Below are 14764 nucleotides of genomic sequence, written 5' to 3'. Positions count from 1 at the left end.
TTAATTTTTTTTTTTTTTTGCTTATGACTCAAACCTGTGTCCGGTTGTGTATCACCTGCATTAAGTCCCAACTTTGCCCTTCCATGATTATCCAGTATACTTCCCTGATCAGGGAAGACAGGCACACAATCCGGGCCCCTCCTTTCATAAGCATGTGCTGAGAAGGCATAAGAGAACTGACACATTCTGCACCTGTACAACACAGTCAGGACTTGGATCAGCCTTTGAACTGTCACGTCAGGAAACAGAGCAACGCTTGGACCTGAGCTTGTACCAACTCTGTGGAGCCACCGGCTGTAGTAGGCAGCATGCCCCATAAAAACTGCAATGTCCATCAGCAGGCGAATGGAAATCTTTATGCTCATACTGGCTCATCTGTGCTTTGGAACCTCCAAGTAAAATTATTAGCACTGCTCCCAGGGAGAGGAGAGAAAGATAAACACGATAGCTCATTTCTATCTTAGGCCAGGAATTTCAAACAGGCAATAGGGATTATTTCCTTTTTAATGCACATTGTCAAGTTTGAAGGGAGGCATGGGAGAATATGTATTAGGGCCACAGAAGATTTCTTTCCTGAGCTTGTTTAGTGAGAACAGTGCTATTCAGCTGCCACTGACAGGTTGTACTTACAAGAAAAAAAAATCTCATTATAGTGTGCCAACATAGCACTTTGCCATATCCTAGATTTCACAGCCTAAAACTAGAAGCAAACTTGCCAAAAACAAATAAAGTGAGCATGAGACAAAAGGCAGAGTGAACCAGAAGACACAATGCTGTCAGAAAAATCACATAAAAGCAATGAATTATACCATGGGACTTAAGCATCATAGAACCCCATGAAATGAAGAAGTTCCATTGATTTCCTCTCATCTCCATGAGTGGGCTCCTTTATCAAATGCCTTTGGAAGTAAGACCTCCCACTGGTTTTCTTATATTACATTGGGGAAAAAACACATTCCATTGTCAGGGTTGTTGCAAGGATGTAATCAGAGGTTTGGCATGCCAGCTCACAGAAACCAAGCAACTTGGAAAAAAATCCCCTTACTTATAGTTGCCATTTTTCCTTTCTAATAGAAGGTTGAATATAATTTCTTCAAAACTCAATGACAACAGGGGTAGATAACATTAAAGCAAATGACCTTTCTTCCAACTACGTATTTTCGTCATCATTGTGATAAAGTGATAAATGCCTGGTGATTGCTTATTGTCAAGACAAGCTCTTGCAATTATGAATTCCCTCTTTAGGTCACTCTTCTGACAAGCAGAATCATTTACAACATGAACCATGAACCTAAGCCATATTTCTATTCAGTTGCACTGAAAATTAATATGAGAGTAGCGGAATGAACAACGCTGGGGAAGAAAACTTCCGTAGGCATCAGGTATTTTGGGAAGCTACCACACTATCTAAATGAGTGGCTGCCATCCGTCTCAGCTCAAGAGCCAAAACACTGTGTAATCAGTATGAGAAAGAAAATGATCTGATTGATTAGCTGATTAAGATCCACCAGTCCACAGGGGACAAACATTTACCAAAGGTTTCCTGTTCCTGAAAATTATGTGGTTTCAGTAGTAATTTATCTTTGGGAATAAGTATAGAGTTAGCACATCACATTTGGGTTTCCATGAACTCCATACATGGGCTGACATGGACTTACTCTGTAGGCAGAATAGATGAGACAGAACAAAAAATATGAACAGTATTTTCCATGTGCAAAATGCAAACAAGGTATGTTTATTTATAGTTATGTTCTTTTTCCATAAGGGGAAAGCAAAGGAAAGAAAAAAGAGAAAGAGAGCATATGCACAAAAGACGCTAAAGCTTTTCCTTTAAGAGGGTATATGTGATATGAACAAAAAATTGCAGCTGCATCCAGCAGACAAGTAAAAAACCTTCAGGTGCAGTAGTAAAATAATTTGAAATACATATATATATACACTGCTACGTAGAATAGATTCTTTGACCTAGAAGGAAAACTGTTCAACATGAACAAAGCCTGGCAACTACAAGCTGACATGAGATGGATGTTACTTATTTGTCTATTCGCCAGTTGAATCAGAAGGATTCACCTGATGTTGTACAGTCCCCCATAGGTAGAGATAGAGAAGACGTGAAGTGAGGCAACTCTGTGTGTGGCTTGGGTCTCAGAGACAGGCTTGCCTGAACTGCAGGCAACCTCAGGGCTGCTCACACTAGACCCAGATGTTCCGGTCCTGAGGGGCTGTACGAGGAGCAGGGGCTGTGAGAGGGCGGTGAGCACCAGGTCTGAAGGGACAAATCAGAGTGATGTAGATTTATGCCACTGGGCAATTCCTTCTCCCTGAGCAGAGTATTCAGGAGGCTACTTTTGCCTGCTGTGCAAAAGTTTGCAGCCACTGTCATGGGCTGGCTGAAGGGCAGCCGTAGGAACGGCCTCACTAGGTGGGATGAAAGCTCCTGTCCCTGATGCTTTGCAGGCTAAATGCATCTATATTATAATCGATGTTCTGGAAGATACTTTCACATATGTGAGAAGAACCTCTAATCCCCTCCCCCCTTCCTTTCCTTCCTAGTTAACATAACTATTGCCATTAACACTATCAGATACCTATAAATGGAGTTCTCTGTGGAAAATATGGATGCTGTTCTTCCAGCAGTCTGCTCTACTAATAGCACAAAAACTCCTGTTTCACGTGAATTTATTTGAACAAACATTAGCAAGCAGTGCAGCTTTAAACAATGTTTTATCAGCATCTGCCTTTAGAGATTGTCAGCACCTCACTTCCATTAATTAAATCTACTTAAAGTAGTTTGACAGCAATCCAGACTGCTGAACATTTAAGGAAAAAAAAAAATATAAAGGAAAATAGGAGAGACATGAAAAGATAGTGCAAATTTAAAAAAAAGACTAAAGATAAAATATGTTATAACAGCAATGTTTGGGGAAAAAACACTGTAGAGGAAGAGAAAGGGAAAGAATTATAGCAGCTTAGAGAGCAACAAAATGTATGAGGAGAATTCCTTTCAAAACATTTAATAGGATTATTATTATTATTATTATTTCTCCTTTTAAATAAAGCTAAGCTGAATATGGATCTTTACTGTATTCCTGTTTTTTCGTGACTCCAGTTCTGAGCTGCTTTAACAGTAGTTAGAATGATAGCCTTGATTGCAATAACATCTGCATACCCTTCTTCATCTTTACTTTTCAGGAACCATTTCTATTAGAGAACTGGAAGCAAGCATCATAAGGCTAGTTATGCCAGTGGTATATTAGCCAGATATTTGCCAGTGCAAAAGGAAGCCTGTGCCCCCTTTAGAGCAATCCCAGTACTGATTAAAAGAGTATTAAAACTAAAGAAACAAGAAACTTTTTTTAAAAATCTATGTGAAGGTATTACTGTGCTTTATTCTTAGTCAATTTAACACTGAATAGCAACTGCCTGTGCTGTTATCTTCTCTGGAGAGAGTTCTCATTCAAGTTTTTTTATGTCCTTCATTACTTCCCAAAACTGTATTTCTTATTTTGCATCAGGATTAAAGAATTCCCACAATGCATTGCATTGATTCAACAAGACAAAAGTGTGTGCTATGTTATGGGAAACAGAGCTCATCTGATTCTGAAAAAATGAGGAGATACTTGAAGTAAAACCATCATCTTGTGCTATCACATGTGAAATAAATACAGATTAATGTAGAAACAAAGTAAATAGATTTTGTTTTTTACTTAAAATAGACATATTTTGTTTCACTCTTTCCAAACGAAACATAAAATTCAAGCAAAACCTACACATTACTTCTGGGTTTGCAAAAATAAGAGGTGAGACACAAGGGAGGTGCTCCTTGTAAATACTCCAAATATCACCTTGTTTGTATTCAAATGTTTCCTTAAAATTTCCTACCAAATTAAGTACAAAAGCAACCATGATGGACTAAGCTAAGATGTTGAGGGTACTAATACTACCTTATTTTTTCCTCCAGTTCCATCCATCAGTTTTCAGTTTCTTCTCTACACAGTCTTATTCATACATTGTTCAGTATCTTAGGCCAGGAATGGTCCCTCTGTTTTAAGTTCATATGAGCCAATTGTAAATGTATGGCATGTACGCCCATGTCAGATAAATGGAAACAACTATTGAACTTTGGTTCAACTTAGCATATCCTCACTGCAGTACTTTAAGGTTCTGGACATCCCTGAGCTTTCAGCAAAGAGGGCAGCTATAATATATGTACCTCAAGGTCTCAGCCTAAAAGTGTTTCTCTAGTACAATCAATAAACAACTAATGTATCCAGAAAAAAAAATTCTTCATGATTTTTGAAGTGTTCATTAGAAACGAATCATGTCCAATGCATAAGTTATTTTCTGACTCCTCTACAATTACTTAACCAAATCTGGTTGTTTTAGGCTGTCTATCAACCTACTAAATGGTGTTTGCTGAGATGGTGGTATGAATTCCAGAAGTTCCCAAGAACTGCTGTGCCCCTTTTCTTAACATTTCCACACAAATGGCAAGATGCTGCACTGTACCTGGAAGGTATATGGGACAGTACGCAAAGCCCCATTTCCAAACACATGGACTAAAATAACATGTGTGGAAAAAAAATGAGTCGAAAGTATCAGCTAAGGGGATCAAGTCTTAGGTCATGAAGGTGGTATGACTACAGCATAATAGCAAGTAGTGGGAGGGAGGCAATAACAACATTGAAGTGTGTTTGAGTGTGTAACTCAGTCCAGTTACATGCTTACCTATAGCAAGAGGCCAGGAAGGGAGTTGCTTGAACTGCAAAACCATGTTGTGTGTCTTAAATGATAAGAAAAAAAATACTGAGGTCTAAAAAGAAGGACAGAGACTGAAATATTATGTTTCTGGTATGTAACAAGTTATTTCTCCTCTGTGGTTAGCTAAAGCAGGGTTCTACTTCCTCATTCCATTAAAAAAGAACACATGGACATTTTTAGTTAGTCACAAGGCTCAGACTTCCCAAAAAAAAAGTCTGTCTTCTGTCCCCAGAGCCATAGATCAGCTCATTCCAAAACAAAGACCACAGCCTAACAGAAATTCTCCTGATACTGGATATTGGGGACACTGTCCAAACTCAAGACACCAGAGCAACATCTCACTCTTAAAATTCTAGGTTTACACCAGAACTCAAATATTGAGCCTAGCTGAAAAGAGAAGGAATTATTTTAAGTCATTTGATAATTTTTTTTTAAGTAAACTAAATATAGTAAACAATAATAACTAGAAACTGGCACATTCCTTTCCTTGAGAAAAGGTACAGGAGGTAGGAGGTAGAGAGGAGAAATTTCACACAGGGACGTCAGCAGTGGCTCTGGAAAATGTCATGCTACAAGTGGTGTAAATGTAAATGAACACATGGTACTCTGGAACAGGAACTTAATGTTTGGGGTTTTTTTCTTATCTCCTTCCTTTTTTTTTTCTTTTTTAATCTGTATGGATTTATTTTGAATACTGAGACTGCTGTCTGTAAAGTTACAAAGTTATGGGTCACTGGAGGGACACTCCACAGCTAGTAGTTTCACCCAGGTGGCTCAGTATCTCTGAGGTTTTCATCAGGCATAGAAGAGTCCCTGCCAATTCCCACAACATTTCTCTTTCTGTCACCTCTCATGCTTAAGTGTATGTTCCCTGTTCTCCTCTTCAGCCCCTCAGTCCCTGCTGGAGCTACATGCTCCTAACTCCACACATGTAGCCTCTTTATGCCTGCTTGTGCCCATTCCAAAACATCTGTAAACTGTTATTCCCTGCTCAGAAAGAAAGCAACACTCTTCTACTCTTTCCCCAGATGGTCCACTCTTCTTCAGGTGTGTTCTTAACTTACACTGCAACACTTACACTCCAAATAAAAGAGGAGCCATCAATATGATGAAAATCAGTAAGATTGATCACTCTTTACTACTGTCTTTCTGAATCTTGATTTTTATGGGGAGTGGTATCTCTTCCTATGGTCTCAATTTACATTTCAATTTTCTATGGAGATACTCAAGCCATCTCAAAACATGCTGCTTCAGGTATCAAGAGTACTATAGTCCTCTTACACTGCTAGGAAAGTGAATCAATTCTGAAAAAGTGTATATGCCGCTATGTTACTTCTCCGCTAACTTGTTTTAGAGCTTTACCTTTCTTATTTTCATTTCTGACTTGCAAGAAAAGGCAATTATCTACACTACAGATTTGTGACTATTTCCCAGATACCTCTAAATGGAGCGCATCAATTAACTGTACTTTGATTTCCATTGTTGAAAGTCTAAACTGTTCTCATCAGGTAACTTCTAAATCCATAATCAAGGTAATATGCACTCATGTTATGATATTTTACTTGTAGCAGCCTATAAATGCCTTCAATCACCTTTAAATTTGTTTACCATAATCAAAATATAAAAGGCCATGCATGGATTTTAAACAACTTTAAATGGTTCAATTTTATAATACTTGTTTAATTTTCATAATTACCACACATCTGTCCACTCCACTTTATGGATCAAGCCCATAAGCTAGCATTCATTAGTATGCTGAGGTTGCTTATACGCCTCATGAGCAAAAGCCTTTTGATAGGCAAGATGAAAAAAATTATTTACTTCATCAGCCCTCTCACACATGCCTAGATTCCTTGCTGAAACTGTAGATCCTCGCAGTGTGATTTTTTTTCCTAAAATGCCCTCAGTACACACTGAAATCAGGTTTACTAGCTATTCTTGGAACTGGTGATTCATAATGGTTTGATTCAAATTAAAAAATAAATAGAATAAATGTGCAAACATGTCACGACCCAGACTGGACAGACCAGGGAGTCGTGTTTAATTCGAAATTCCCTCGGGCTAAATTAAGGTGAAACAACACCAAACAATCAGTTAAAGATTTTATTTCTGACAGAAGCAAACTGAACTGGGAGGCGTGGCAGTAGGTGGCAGGGTTTCTCACAACAGGAATTGGCATAAGACTACTTCTGTAAACTGTGTAACCGTATACATCAATTCAGGGAATAAGGAGATCCCTCCCATTGAGTCTCGAGGTTCAGAGCAGACCCCCTTGCTTTCCAGACTCCTCCTCAGAGAAGGGCCCAGGGGCGGCTGGATCCACTTTTACTCTCAGACTTGGTCAACGGTTTATATCTTGAAACTACCTCGGTAAACCAGGTAACCTGTGGTAACCTTATACATTGATTCAGGGAATAAGGAGAGACCTCCCGTTGAGTCTCGAGGTTCAGAGCAGACCCCCTTGCTTTCCAGACTCCTCCTCAGAGAAGGGCCCAGGGGCAGCTGGATCCACTCTTAGTCTCAGACTTGGTCAGCGGTTTATGTCTTGAAACAGATGAGGTGTAGGGATTGTGGAAAAGGAAAAGGAAAGAGAGAAGAAGACAGAGAAAGAGAAAGGAAGAGAGAAAGAGAAAGGAAGAGAGAAAGACTTCACTGGTCCTGGGTCCAGCATTGGTTCAGTCGCCCAAGGGGTCTAGACAGCCGACGGGTCCAGTCCCGGTGGGCTTGCACACCCAGGGCTTCAGTTTGTGTCCTTCTATCATCCTTGCCCCTCCTTCGGGCAGGCACCTGAACTCCCCAGGTTAATGAGCAGCTTGTGAGCCTTTGGGCTTGGGGGTTGTTTGTGGAGTAACTTCTCCTTCCCTGCAGACACGGCCATTGTTTGATCTTTGGATCAGAACAGCACATCAGAACAAGGAGCTGTGCACTCTTTCCCTCCCGTTTCTGATGTCTGAGCTGATGGGCTTTTCACCTTGGTTCCTTGCTGTGCAGGGTTTGTCTTTAAGCAGAACTTGCCCCACCACAATGTTTCAGTCTCTCACAAAACATACACACACAAGGTGGTAAAACAACAAAGCATTTTGAAACAAATTTTAAAAAATGAAAACACTGAATTAAGTTCCTGATCTGCTATAGAGTATCCGTAATGCACATTGATTTAATCTTGGAATGAATTTAACAACTGCTCCTTCATATGCTCATAAAAGTATGGTCTACATCTCCCTTACAATGTCTCTCACAATTCTTTCTTGATAAAACTAAATAAGCCAACAGAAAAGCTCCATCTTCCAAACTGTTAGCAGAGCAGTTACCACTTTAAAAAAAAAAAAAAAAAAAAAGATGTCCTTGGGGTACAGAGTTTCTTTTTTCTACTTGTATCAGTTTTGAGTAGACACCATTGTATATGCATTTGTTCATTTATTCAAGCATGATGCATGTTATACATGGATTGCAGCAAAAATCAGGATTAATTAGTGGAGGGATGGAAGCTGTCAGTATGATTGCACTTTTTTAATGCTTCCGTTGAGTTTATTTAAAGTTTTTTCCTATGCTAAGGACAAGTCAAAAACAAATCCACATGCACATCAGTGATACAGCAAACAGAGAAATTTCAAGACCCACAGGAAAATGCCAGTGGCTGGACACCACAGCATGCTTCATTTCATCATCTAAACAGTGAGGATTACTATTTAACCATTAAAGATTGTACATATAAAGGCATACATGCCAGGGAACTTCTATTCAGTTATTTTCAGATGCATTTTACATATTTTCAAATGTGTTGTGCACCTCCCAGCTGAATTGAAGTCAACAGAAACTGCAGCCTTAAGCTCACTTGAGAGATGTGCCTCTACCATTGTTTAACACTATTAAAAAAGTCTACTGTAAGACACCTTTGCACTATCAGAGCACTGGAAAACAGCATGAGTGTAGGTACACGTGCAGGTTTGTTGCCTGTAGTACCCAAAGACGAGGGTTTCAATAATAAAGGTAGTCAACTCAGGACAAAGAGAGGACAAATTAAAAAAAAAAAAAATTTCAAAGCTTCAGAGAAACAAAAGCCCAGGAAGGGCAAAGAAAGGGGAAATAAAATAACTACTTAAAAACAGGTTTGCTCCCAAAGTGCTGGAAAAATAAAGAACTTCAATTTCATTAGATTATCTAGGAAGAGTTTCTACCAGACTAGTTGTTGGGTTTTGTTGCAAATATTTTGATAAAGAAATTAAAATCTAATTATATAAAAGAGTTTGGTTTGATTGGGAAGTGGAAAGTTGTGGAGCATAAGTGTGGGAGTGTTGGGTTTGAGGTGTAGTAATGGGAACTTGGGAACTTTGGAAGGTGTACTGTGTGTGACCACGGGAATTCAAGTGTTGTCTGGAATCAGTTGACCGCAGAAACTTTGACAAAGATTTGTTGATTTATAGTGTTTTGTTTTAGGAGACTAAGGAAACCATTATGGACACCAGTTTGCTGCTTGGAAACCCCTTACCCTTCCCACCTCTGTCTAAATATCGAGGATTCCAATCAGTAGAGTTAAGTGAGATTAACCAATGATTGTTTTAACATAAGAATATTAATAAGATGGTGTCACTGAAGGACCAATCATTAGAAAGGTTAAATTTAACAATAGACATAGTATGCATTTTGATGTAAAGTAATATAGATGATGGTGAGAATCGTACTGTGCAGAATCACCTAAGAGAGGTCAAGAAGCAGACGAGTGAGGAAGACTATGGAAGACCACCAGAGGGCTTCTGAAGACGACCAGAGACCTTCACTGTGCCTGTGCGAAGAGACATTTACATATGCTAATGTTTTATCGGAAAGTTAATGATTATGTATAACATTTTCCAGAAATTTAGTGAATATGTATAAGAGGTGTGTATTTAACCTGCGCAGTTAGACTAGACAGGTGCACACGATAGGTGGAGCAATCCCCCGTGTGCCCAGCGCTGCAATAAAGGAGTGCCTGCTTCTTAAATTCTCATTGCTGTTAAGGAGTTTTATTCCAGATTTCGGCAACATTTTCACCAGCTACACTTTCTGAGACAGTAGCACGCTCTTTAGCTCCCTATTGCATCTGCCAGTGTCCTATATACTTCAGTGCTCCGTGTGTTGGTTTCAGCTGGTTCTCATCCAGCACTTTGTCCTGGTTTCAGCTGGGATAGAGTTAACTGTCATCCTAGTAGCTGGTACGGTGCTATGTTTTGAGTTCAGTATGTGAAGAATGTTGATAACACTGATGTTTGCAGTTGTTGCTCAGTAGTGTTTAGACTAAGTCAAGGATTTTTCAGCTTCTCATGCCCAGCCAGCAAGAAGGCTGGAGGGGCACAAGAAGTTGGGAGGGGACACAGCCAGGACAGCTGACCCAAACTGGCCAACAGGGTATTCCATACCATGTGATGTCATGTCTAGTATATAAACTGGGGGGAGTGGAGGCGGGGGAATCTCCACTCAGGGACTAACTGGGCATCAATCAGCGGGTGGTGATCAGTTGCCCTGAGCATCATTTGTACATTCCAATCCTTTTATTATTACTGTTGTCATTTTATTAGTGTTATCATTATCATTATTAGTTTCTTCTTTTCTGTTCTATTAAACTGTTCTTATCTCAACCCACGAGTTTTACTTCTTTTCCCAATTTTCTCCCCCATCCCACTGGGGCAGGGGGGAGTGAGTGAGCGGCTGCGTGGTGCTTAGTTGCTGGCTGGGGTTAAACCACAACATATAGTCATTCAGCGTTTTTTTAGAACTCATTATTAAAATACCCCTGAAGTCCATGTTTTCGCTCACAAGAAACTCAGAAAGGAAGTGTAACTCTCAAAGGTATATTTTGGATGTAATTTTTAGGGGGGTAATAGCCTTCAGCTTGTTTCTGATTTAATGAACCCAACTTAGAGGAAGGAAGCCCTATCACCATTGCATCTAATGCAAGTGTTGCAAGTTCCTTTGATGATTTTTTTTTTATATCAGTTATTTTCTTTTGAACTTGAATAACTAATAGTTTTCTTCTATTCAGTAGCAACTCTGAATGAATCATGCACTCATGATAGTGTGATGCCTTTTTTTTGTGTCAGTATCCCCAAAATCTCAAGGAAAAAGCATGGTTTTCCTGACAGTGAAAATTCCAAAACACCAAAATAAAAAGCTTACATAATCATAATATATACTAAAACAGCAGGTTAGTAACCATTAAAACAGTTGCCAGGGTATTTTAAAATGTTTACATTTCTCTTTTTAAAAAAAAGCACATAAACAAACCAAACAGCAAGATTCATTTGTACCCTGCAGCAGCCCCTGAATCAAGACGTTTTCTCGGTGTATTGAACTTGCCAATCACTGCAGGACAATAACTGACAAACCTGACTACATAGTTCCCTATCCTTCCTTCCTGTTCTCTCGTTTAGAATTTTTTTTTATTTGCTCTTTAACAATTTGGCATTCATTTCTTTAGAGAGTGTCTGTAAAGACACAATTGAAGAGACTGATCTGTAGATCAAGACGAGCCTAGGAATGATCAGGACTTAGCTGTAAGGGACTAAATCACAATCTTAGAAGACATAAAATTCTTTAACAATTCCATGAAAGTGCTAGGTATGCTCAGCCCATTGTTTTAAAAACCAGTTCTTTGCTGTTCAGAATACATGTACTGCACAGCCCAAGGACTGGATGACAGACGAACAAGAAAGAAAAGGACTATCTTGTAAAAAAGCATTTTTAAAAGATTCCAGTTGCAGACATCACATGGAGTAGAATCTGTAATGTATAAAGCCCAGTTCTGGAGCTGAAAGAATGTATAAATTTACCAGTGGTCTGCAGATTTCTAAAAGGACTAAGGGACTCATTGGCACTGTATTTGGCTCACCACTGGAGGTCTAAAGTTCCCAGACTATAGGAAACATGTTGCAATGTACAATAACAACTTCTGAATATTCTAATAAATACACTTCCAGAGAACACATAGTAATAATAATGAAAATGGTTGAGTGTCTTTTACAATATCATCACAGAAAAAGCCAGGAATATAATGCACTCTATGTAATTACTACACTGAAATGTCATATTAACGACCATACTGCACACTGAAAGATAACTTTCCAAAAGACTCATATCTGCATTCTGCTATTTTTGAGTCCCTGGCAGGACTATTTACAGTGCATGTGTGGAAAATTGACAGATTCTGCACATTTGGTGCTCATTTCATGATGTTTGCTACATTCAGCAGAATATAAGATTTTAGATTTAAAATATGTTTCCTAGCTCATCCCACTGTATAAATCAATGTATTAAGCCAGCCTAGCAGAAAGCTAGAGGCAGACACAGAATATATGCTTATTCTAAGATAAAAACAAATGAATAAATAACTAAATAAAAGCAGGATATTTTCTTATACAAGAAATGGTGAATAAACATTTATATAAACATTACTTACCAAAGCATAAGCCATTTCCCTCGTGTTCCAAAGGTAGAGGTGAAGAGGGCAGGAAAACTGTACCACAGAGAAGAAAAAGTTTATTGACTCACAACAGTTTTGCTGCTTATAAAAAGAAACATACTGTTTAAATAAGGAATGCATCTATTAAGTCAATGTCATACATTCTTTATAAAGGTGGAAAATACCACCTTTTTAGAGAAAGTAAGTTTGTACTCCAAATTATAAGGTATACGTCTGACTGCAGGAGGGTAATTTAAGGAGTTTATATTTATTTGTAGAGATATTGCAGCAGGCTCTTAGCTGAAAAAGAGTGGGGACAAATGTTCATTTCTGGAGATGCTTGCTTTGTCACATTTCACAGTTCTCAGTTAATTTGTTTTATTCTTTTGAGATATTCTCAGAAGATAATAAGAATACCTTCTGTACACATCGAATTTATCTGTCTCTTATTGTCTTTCTGGTTCATGCTTCTCCAAGGTTTCTCAAGAAAAATAATCTAAAACATAGCAAAAAGAAATTAGAGTCAGAGGTAGAAGAATATGCTGTATATTATGGGTAGAAACTAGAGGAAATTGTGATTCACTATCAAATATCATAATGGATAGGAGAACCAATTCATAAATTCAAGGTAAGCTTGTTTCCTTATGCACCATAAAGATACATCACTTCTTAAAGCATGGATTTATTATCTTTGGTATCAGATAGCCAGCCTTGCCAAAGAAAAACATAACATTCTCTGAAGGATACTTGATAGCAGTGAACCATAGTATTACTGCTACTGCTAATAATCCTAACAAAAATAACAGCAGAACATGTGATACAGAAAAGCCAGTTGAAGAAACTCTCTAAGACTTGTTTTGGAGTTTTAGAAAGCAGGCATTCTTTATTGCAGCGCTGGATGCACAGAGGGTAATTCCACCTAGTGTGCATGTCACAGCTTCAGCAGAAACAGGTTATATGGGGTAACAATTATATATTAATCAGGTTAGTATACCTATACATAAACATTATTGTAACTGATTATCATAGTACTGCCTACATCTGATCATGTGCAATGAAGGATCCATTTGAGTCAAAGGGCTGCTTTTGTGACCACCGACCCATTTGAAGTTCTTGCTGGCTGTCCTTGAAGTCTTTATTCTTGTCCTTGTTCTTTGATCTTGAAGCTTAACACAGTTTCAATCACATGTGGTCAGTTTCAACATTGTTCTCATCTAGTGTACAGGAACATCTAGTCATAAGAGCAAAGAGCTGCAAAACTTATGAGTAACTACCTCTACTAGTTAATTGCGTGGCTATACTTTTGTCTATTGTTTCAATCATAGTGTTAGTATAAGATTTCTAATAATTATTTACCAAATCTCACTTTTACAGTCATCTAGCAGCAAACCAGTTTCCACGGCTGGTACAAAACTTTAAAACCATCAAAATATTTAGACATACCATAGAGAATGTATGGAAATATGCTATCACATGAACAAAAAGGGAAAACAAATTCTGAAAATCTGATGCTTCTATGAACAGCATCAATAAAAAGATCAAGTTAAACTATGACAGAGACAGAAAGACAAATGTAATTAACCCACACTGCAACTTTACAAATAAGCAAAAGGAAGGCATGGCAGGTGGGTTGTCCTGAGATATTTGTCCTCATATTCCAAAACCACTTATGGGCAAGCTAAATTTCTTTTTGCCTGAATAATTAACTCTTACTATTTATTTTGAGGGTTGCTGAGGCACTCTGGCCAAAACTGAAAAAGCAGTCAGAACTGACCAGCTGACAATCTTTTACAATAGGTCCTTTTGTGCTATTCCACTGTGTAAGAGAGGCTGCAAGGAAAAGGGAAACAGCCCAGAGAGAATACGAACCAGATTTATGAAAGAAATAATATGTTGGACAGAAGTTAGAAAAAGACTCCAAGAATTATGTCTGGGGAAATAAGTGGAATTAGAGAGAGTGAAAAAAGGAGTATGTCCTGGCCAGATCATTACCTCTAGCTTAGCAAGGCAGAAAAGATTAAATACTTACAGATCTGGGAAAAGGGAAAAGAAAGGAGAAACTAAGATGTTATCCTGACAGCACCCTTCCTCCAGCTATGTGATAATCAGTGAGACCAAGCAGGCAATGATTTAGTGCTACAAAGAGACAATTATCTCTCTGTGGCATTTGGCCAAGCCACACTAACTCATTGCAGGCTAGATCAGACTTTCTCTAGAAGCCCACATCTTTTATTATTTCGAGTAAGACAGAAAGCCATGTACCTATTTTAGGTGGGTTCTATGCTATGGCGACAAAGAGACAAACAAATGGAGTTTATGGACCCTGAGGAACCATAAAGAAAAATATCAGATTTAAACTGAAGGATAATCCAAAGGGTACAATCCAAAAGATTGACTGGGCTGTGACAATGCATAGAGAAAAGGGAAACAAAAATTAAAATAGTGTTGCAAGAGAAGGAATGAGAAAAGAAGGAAGAAAGAATGAGGTGAAACAGACATTGGAAGGGCAATGTGAAAAACTCTTTGTAGAGCGAGATGGGGGGAGGGAAGAGAGAGAGAGAGAGTCAA

General features: G+C 38.5%; 1 long non-coding RNA gene across 2 annotated transcripts; it reads right to left on the bottom strand.

Moving 5' to 3' along the window:
• Nucleotides 1-7689: 7689 nt before the first annotated feature.
• On the bottom strand, nucleotides 7690-13829 carry LOC142033693 (uncharacterized). Of its 2 annotated transcripts, none has more exons than XR_012651292.1 (4): nucleotides 13236-13829; nucleotides 12614-12692; nucleotides 12194-12250; nucleotides 7690-9544 (listed from the first exon to the last, which is right to left on the bottom strand). It is a non-coding gene; the product is annotated as an uncharacterized LOC142033693 (long non-coding RNA). The 2 variants fall into 2 exon arrangements; XR_012651293.1 differs by having other exon boundaries at nucleotides 13297-13829.
• Between the last annotated feature and the right edge of the window lie 935 nt (nucleotides 13830-14764).

The sequence above is a fragment of the Buteo buteo genome, chromosome 8, assembly GCF_964188355.1.
Source record: "Buteo buteo chromosome 8, bButBut1.hap1.1, whole genome shotgun sequence".
In the NCBI taxonomy this organism is placed as follows: Eukaryota; Metazoa; Chordata; class Aves; order Accipitriformes; family Accipitridae; genus Buteo; species Buteo buteo.
The sequence above is the reverse complement of the archived record's forward strand: the minus strand, read 5'-3'. Positions and strand labels throughout refer to the sequence as shown.